Here is an 8,847-nt window from a genome sequence, read left to right as displayed (position 1 = left end):
TCCTTATTTAGCATATGCAAATACTATAATGGAAAGTTACTATACTGGTTGGAATACTATGCCACAATAAATGGTACCTTGAGGTACCCCAAAATACATTTCAATATTTTGAAATGAATTTGATAAGGACTTTACATAGACTAGCAAATTCTATTTACAACAAATTCTATCTTGGGCCTTATAATCACAATGTATTGAAGTGCCCCTACTATACTCCGATATTATGTTACATTACAAACAAGACTTTCATTAGCAATAGTAACTTTGAGAGCTCAAGTAGATACTTCTTTTGGTTAAAAAACAACACCATCATTGCTATATTGAATTTCAATGCCCAAGAAAAAAATGTAATTTGCCTAAATGTTTCATAGAGAAGCTAGGATGTAGTCAATTCCAACATCATTATCATCAATAATGATAATATCATCTATGTAAACAAGAAGAGAAATGTTTGATACCTTTGTAATTCAAATACATAGAGAAGCATTTGACTTTGTTAAGTTGAAACCAATAGAGACCAAATAATCTTATAATTTCTCAAACCATGTACACTTCTTTATTAAGATCTGTTGAAAAACAATTGGCGGGTTGTGCATCCTTAACTCTTCTCGACATTTGGTACAAATAGGATAAGTTACTGGAAAACATATGTAACGAAAATATCAAGAATATTTAGGAAATCAAAATTTTAAAGTACAATTTAATAAAATCTTAAAATTAGATAAAGTCAATTTGAAGGTTTTAAAATAGTCTATCTTTGAATAATTTAGAATCGTTTCATGGTTGATCAGAAGTGACTAGAGTTGATAATGAGCTACGGGGAACTCAAAATAGCCAAAACAATGCAGTGGGAACTAATTAGGGGCAAGTTACCTAAACCTCATGTTCCGATACCTTGGGTAAGGTATCATTGCATAGGACTTATGTTTTGATACTTTACCTTGGAATTGTAGCTTGTTAACTACTAACTTCAAAAGTTTTGATACATAAAGCATGAATTCTGGAACCTGGACCTTTAGAATTAAATTTACACCTCAACTCACCTCAAAACCACTCCTAAACATTATCAAATCATACCCATGAAATCCAAGACTTCCCTAACTCAATTTATAACTAAATAAATATGTTCAATTATTAAAATGTTCCAAAAACTTAATTGAAGAGTCTAAAGTGTCATAAACTTTCCAAAAAATGTAGTGGGCACTAATTATGGCAAGGTACCTAAACCCTATGTTCTGATACCTTAGGTAAGGTATCGATGCATAGGTTTTATGTTTTGATACTTTGCCTTAGAACTCAAGCTTTTTAGCTACTAACTTCAAAAGTTTTGATACATAAAGTATGAATTCCGGAACGTAGATCCCTAAAACTAAATTTACACCTCAAAACCACTCTTAAACATCATTAAATTATACCCATGAGTTCCAAGACAATTTGAACCATTATTAAAACTTCCCTAACTCAATTTATAACTAAATAAACATGTTCAATCATTATAATGTTCCAAAACTTAAATGAAGACTCTAAAGTGTCAAAATCAAGCTTACAAGCTTTAAATCGAATAAAATTCAATTTATGTTCATGACATGCTATACAGGATAATGTCAATACACAAATACATACTCTTCAAGCTTTAGTCAAGTGAATTTGATCTCCCGAAGAAATCACAACTTCACAATGATTTACAATCAAGCTATGTTCAAGAAAAACGATGCACTAAGCATAAACGGTTAGTTTTTAAGGATATAGTTCCAACACTCATTATATGCAATTTAAGAATCAAATTTCGTTTAAACAAAGTTAGTATCTATGTCTCATTCTTTATTTTTCACAATTACATATGGCTTCATCATTCAACATTAGTTTATATTCAAGGGAGAAGACAAAGTAGTTCATTCTAACCTCTTGGATTCACTACTTGACTTATGTTTAGTTCAATATTTTTAACACTTAAGTTTTCACAATTCGTAAGACAAAATTTGTATACACAGGATGCCGATCAATCACCTCGAAACATTATTCTAGAAGTGCATCCATTAGAACACCCTAAAATTAGATCCATAATGCACATAAGTGCTACGCTTGAAGGTATCTTCTGACCATTGTCTTCTAACACACATGCACTAACCAATCCCTATAGAATTCTAATTTTATCTTAATGACTTCACTAAGTTTACAAAGGTGGAGCTTACATTATGAGTCAATTCTAATTTATCACATCTAATCTTTGTAAGTATTCACTAATTTTATCTTAATGACTTCACTAAGTTCACTAATTATTAGTATTATACCTTAGTATAGCATTTAACTAATTAAATAACTAAGATTATCAATATTTAGTCAAATAATGTAAGGATGGTTCCTTGAGTACATGTATTACTTTGAATCAGCAAAATTATCAAACTTCTCTATTTTTACTAATCTAAGATTTCCTATTATTGCTCAGAGTACTATTTCTCACTTATCTATATGTTTTTTCGTAAACACATAACATAAATAATATGAAAATCACGCTCATGTAGAAATCAAGCCAAACAACCTTGCATAATCATGATTGAGATGACAAAATGCACTTCTTACCATTGTTCTTGACTTTCTCTCACTAGATCAAGTTTTCTCTCACTAGCTCATGAAAACCCTAGGTTAAAATAGATGGTTAATGGAGGAATCAAGCTTGGATGAAGTTTTCCTACTTATTATTTTTTTGTGAAAAATCAAAGATTTGGGTGAAACTTAGGCATGGATTGTGGAGGAAATGAAAGGGAGAACCTAAAAGAAGAACTTCTCTTCTCTTCTTATGTTAGCCATACACAGGGGAAAATATGGGAGTTTCTCCCTTTTTTTCTTTTATTTTAAAAAGGTATAATTGTTAAAAATACCCTCAATGTTTATGGGTTTTTGGATTTAAACCCTTAACCTTTTTTTTTTGGATTGGCATTTTTAACTTTACATTTTTTTTAGAAATCAGCCTAATATTAATGGTAAACGTGAGTTGATCGTAAATCAAATCGTAGGTTAATTAAGTAGCCTATGTCGCATGCCACAAAAACACGAGGTCATAGAGATATCATCTATAAAAAAAAATTATTTAACAAAATTTTTTTTCATTTTATTTGCTCTTCTCATTTTTCTCTCTTCCCTTATAATTATTGTCACCATTGTGTCCAACCCCCACCATAGTCGCCTTCCCTCTCACTCCTCACCGTCTTAACCCCCACTACCGCTCCCTTCCCTTCTACTCCTCACAATTGATCTCACCATAGTACCACTCCTGATAATAATGCTATGAAGAAGACAACTACAGTGTGAAAACCCAATAATTTTCCATCAAAATTGAAGCTTTAAACATCTTTCTTGATATATTTATCCCACAATTCCCCCTTCAAACCCGAAGTAACTTTTTATCTTCACCATTCAATTCATCTTCAGCAACTGCAATTACTCTTAACTATAAATTCTCAAAACTAATTCAATTGCTCCTACTCTTTAACAATCACCATAAAGAAACCTCCCCAAATTTGCATTTCTATTTGCACAAATTAGGTCAAAAGTTAAATCTATTTATAAAAGGGGAAAATAGAAACGAACCAATGACGAATAGATCTGCACTGAGAACAGCGAGTGGTGGTAGAGGCAAAGCAAATAGCAAACTAGAACTTGGAATAGTAATCGTACTCCACGGTGGCTTGAGCTTCCACATAAGCGGTTTTATGAAAGACCATATTGAGTAATCTCGTAACTTCCTCTTTTCTCGCCATCGTATTCCTCAATTTATGTTGGATTATCAAAAAGACAATAAGCAGGGACACCAAAACGAAGATGTCAAACCCTAGAAACTAGGAACCAACCTTTCTTACCCAATAACTTTTATTCCTCTTTTTGGGACGTTTGTGGTGAGATCAACGATGATGAGTAGGAGGGAAAGGAGTGGTAGTAGGGGTTGGGATGGTGAGGAGTGAGAGGGATGGCAATGGTAGTGGTTAGGCACAATAATGATAGTAGCTAGAGGGGATATAACACCCCAAACCCGGCCTAGATGTTGTGGCCGAATTCCGGAAGTCACATAAAACTGTTGAAAACATTTACTTGTTGAAAATAATTAGGTTTCAATTGTTTTTATGAAAACTCTAAATTTTAAATACCAAGTAATTTATTATTTTAAAATCACTTATTAAAACTCAAGTACTTAAAAAGTATCATTATTGTATCGAAATCTCGTCTTAAATCATAAAACTAAGAATTTGCAATATTTTAAATCATTTCTTAAAAAGGATTTTGGTAAAAATCTTTCACAAATACTTAGAGAAATCACAAAGTTTGTTTAAAATCAAGTAAAAATCATAATTAATTTAAATAAACTTAATAATTCAAAATACTTGTAAATCTATCAAGCATGTATGCATGGCAATTTAAAGTTATAAAGTAAAGGAACAACCCAATAAAAAGTTCAATAACCAAAGTCTAAAATAACATTCCAAATAATTTATAATCCATGTATTAAAGTTCCATCCGAGAAGCTCCTCTGAAAGTCGAATCCAAGCCCTAAGTCTATGAATTACCTAAAAGGTTATGAAACTAAAAGGGCGAGCTTTTAAATTCCAATGTGAGCCTTATACCAAGTTAAATAACAATAAGTTAAAGAAAAATAAGCACATAATTATCATACAACATAATCAATTTTATGCACATGATCATGGTAGTGCAATTTTTGTAAAACAATTATGCAATTTTTTATAAAAAATCCTACCCATCACTGCTACACTCCTAAAAGAGTTCCCCATAACTTGTCCATCCAATCACTCTAATATATGTGGTCGAAGCCACCAATATTTGCAGACAAGTTGCCATGTAAGTTGTGGATAAACCACCAAATTCTCAAACAAACTGCTATGTAGGTTGTGGATAAACCATCAATTTTGCAGACAAGCAACCATGTAGGTTGTGTTCGAAGCCATCAATTCTTTCTCCTTACAAAGTCCCACTCTATGCATGTGATATAGCCACAATGAACATATAAATATACATATTTTTCATTTCAAGATATCACTTGTCACATTGGGCATGTTGAAACATGCAAATCAAATTTCTTAATATATAATATCATGTAGGGCATTTTTAACATGTGTTTCATGTATTGTTTCAAGATATCGAAATATCACAATTTATTTTCATGAAAAATTAATTATGCCATAATATCGCGTAACATAAGAATGAGAATAACATATTTTTCAAACAGTGATAATCATAACCATACAACATATCTTTGATAATCTAGTTGGTTTGGATCACTTGATATAATAGAAATCGATGGGTTTAAATCTTCCTTTTGAAATACTATAAATATTCGTATAAAACACGGTCCAAAAATATTGTTTGTCTGAACATTAAAATTAATGTATATTTATTTTTAATTAGATTAGATCTACACCTGATAGTAGATTTGATGTGAAACACCACTCTAAAGAACACCTACACTCGGATCTTAACCAATGGAATACCGATTCGTTATCAAAGTAACCTTACATTAAGAATCGTCTTTTTAAACATTTTATGATATTGCTCACTTAAACTAAATTGTCCATTTTGAACTTACTCTTGTAAATACTCATTCGTAACGATGATTTTGTTTCTGAAATTAGGATCTTTTCGAGATGGTATTGATCAGCCCTTCATCAAAAGTAGAATACGATGTGTTAATACTTGAAGGAAAATACACTAAAATCTCTTATACATATTCGACATAAAGGAGAAAGTAGGGAATAAATAGTGGTTTTCATTCTATTAACATACTTACTCTAACTCGATTGAATCAGAAGGACTGGTGGATCACCGGAGTCTTGAGTCAGAAAGGAAATTGAATCTAGAGAAATTGATCACTTGAAAAAGTGAGTCAAAAGTATATGATATTAAAATAATTTAAGAACAATTGAAAATAAAATAAAATAATTAAGGTTTTGTTTAATATGAAGAGTGGTAAAGATCGAAAAATGGTGAAGAAAAGAGGAATGATCACTAATAGCCAATGGAGGGGTGACGGGACAACAGTTCAGTAAGAACCTGACAAAGAAGGAGGAGGGAGAAGAGTGTTACGACACTTGAGAAAGGGAGGAGAGAATAAATAAGGAATAATGATGAGTGGAGAGAAAAAGAATGTTTTATTTATGGTTGTGCAAGGAGGGGGCCATGGTAGTGAATGGTGGTGCAAAGGCGGCATTGGTACAAACAAATAGGAGGAGCGATCGCAAATGGGAAGTTTGGCGATGGTTTAGTTGGCAAATAAATGGTGGAGGAGAGGAGGAAAATAGGGCAAAAGTGATGGTAGATGGCTAAAACAAAAGAAAAATAGAGAGAAAATGGAGAAGCAAAGGAGAGGAACAACAATATGAAGAGGAAAGAAAAAGATGAAATTCAAAAGGTGTATTACACCTTGTCTAGGTACATTGAATTGACAAACAAGGTAAGGGAGGAAAAAAAGGGATGTTGAGGGGACAAATGAGCAAAAAGGGGATCATGAGAGTGAAAAAAAGGGCTTAATAAGGAAGGTTGACTCACACACAACGAAAGAAATCTCCCCTTGCATGGTAACAAAGGTGGACGACAATGAAGGTCTTTCCCATGCAAAAAAATAATAATATGGAGACTGAAACCTAAGACCCATAAGAAATTATTTAAGTACTAACCACTAGGCCATTTAGTTCCTTGTTTACACTTAACAATTATTTAAAAAACATGGTGTGATATTTACTAAGGTTTGAAGCAAATTTGCATCAAATAGAAATTAATGAGAGGGAAATGATTGAAGCTCAAATCATCAAGGACAACTCCACCACTACTTAATCACTATACTTGATACTTATCTATTAACAAATGTGCCAAGGTCATCTAAAAAAAATTCCAGGCATGACCACTCTCAGTTCATTAACTCCATTTCCACTGACTCAATTTTTGGGATGTGACAGGGGAAGAGAGAAAGAAGAGAAGAACAAATAATATTGAAAAAATGAAAAAAAAAAGAATTTTGTTAAACAATTTTTTATTATAGATGGCTCATCTATGACCTCGTGCTTATGTGGCATGCCACATAGGCAACTTTGTTGACCTGCGGTTTGATTAACAGTCAACTCACGTTTACAGTTAAAATTAGGTTAATTTTTTTTAAAAAAAGAAGTAACATTGAGGGTGTTAATCCAAAAAAAAGGGGGTTAAGGGATCAAACCCAAAAACCCATAAATGTTGAGTGTATTTTCGATAATTATGCCTTTTAAAAATCCCCAAGACTTGGTCAACTCTAAGTTGCTTCTTCATGGACAACAACCCATCATTGACTCTATCATCGACATCATCCATCCTCTCCTTGATATCCCCTACGGATTCCTCGAGAGTGACGACTTAATCTTCCAAAGCTGACAGTATGTCCTTCGAACAACTAGCTTTCTTAGCCCTTCCACGGGTCTCCATTCCCTCAACATTCTCAGCAACTTTTTTCGACATCTTTCAACGTTGCTCGGATACCAACTGTCACAGACTTAGATTTTTCCCACGCAATTCGTGCGGCCTTAGGCAGTTTCTTCGCTAAAAAATGCTTAAGTCATCCTAAGTCACAACAATTGAAGATTCAACAGAATTCCTGTAAGGTACCTATAAAGAGCAACAGAAGAACAAAGTAAGAATGATCTTGAAAAATGAACAAAAGCCAGAGAAAAGCAAGAAAACTTGAGAGAAAAGGTTGAGTGAATGCTCTCAAAATTCTATTAATAACTGAATTAATTACAATGAGGGGAGATGCTTCTATTTATAGTTGAGTCTCTCCAAAATCAACAGTACAGATCAAAGTACATCAATGGCTAAGATTAAAAGCTATCTAGATATCAAATCTCTAAGATTACAGAATTGTATCTTTTAAAAATTACATTTAATATCTAGGATCACATATCTTTGAAGATCACCTTCCATATTTTTCAAGCTTCGGAGATGGGCTTTCAATCTCTCCAAGCAACAGACTAATCTGATTGGGCCAAATGACCTCCTTTGAATACGATGAATCATAAAAGTTCATCATGGTTGCGGGCTCTCATGCGCAACCCATGACACTGGTTGTGTCTCGATTTGCTTTGGAAAGTTAAATATGTTGACTTGCGATCGAACTCGAACTGTTCATAGGGAACTTCTCTTCTTTACGAAAATGGGCATAACTTGGGCTACATACCTTGAAATCAAATGGTTGAAAAAGTGTCTTAAAGAGGACTCAAAGATCTATGACATGGGCACACAAATCACTCAAAAAGGTGGTCAGAAGGTCATCGAAAGTCAATTTACACTTATGAAACCCAATAATTAATCTTGAACTTCTCATAGGGAACTGCAACGCTTTACAAATGTGACCATATCTCGAGCTACAGACATAGAAATCAGGTGATTCAAAAATTGTTTTGAAAAATACTCAAAGCTTAATGGTTCAGGCATAAGAATCACCCAAAAAGCTAGTTGAAGCATCTCAAAAAGTCCAATCAAAGTTAATCTTATAGAATCTTACGAGATTGGTTTTATATTCTCATGTAACTTTAATATTTGCTTTTAACCGATTGGATCTTCTCCACTTTTCTATAACTCACAGATCACATGATGTGGGCATTTAGGGTGATTTGACAAGCACTGCAAGTTCAAGGGCTAAAAGTGGTAAAAAATTAAATGGAGAGCTAAAATGACTTTTTTGTAAAGTTAGAGGGCCAAATAAGTCAATATGCTTAATTGTTTAGGTACCCACTTGTGACAAAAAAAAAGTACCAATTTGAGAAAAATGGTATAGCTTAGATACCAATTTGTGTGTTAATTTTTTTTTTGAAAAAT

Source organism: Gossypium hirsutum, chromosome A08, assembly GCF_007990345.1.
Source record: "Gossypium hirsutum isolate 1008001.06 chromosome A08, Gossypium_hirsutum_v2.1, whole genome shotgun sequence".
Lineage (NCBI taxonomy): Eukaryota > Viridiplantae > Streptophyta > Magnoliopsida > Malvales > Malvaceae > Gossypium > Gossypium hirsutum.
This window is presented reverse-complemented; position numbering follows the sequence as displayed.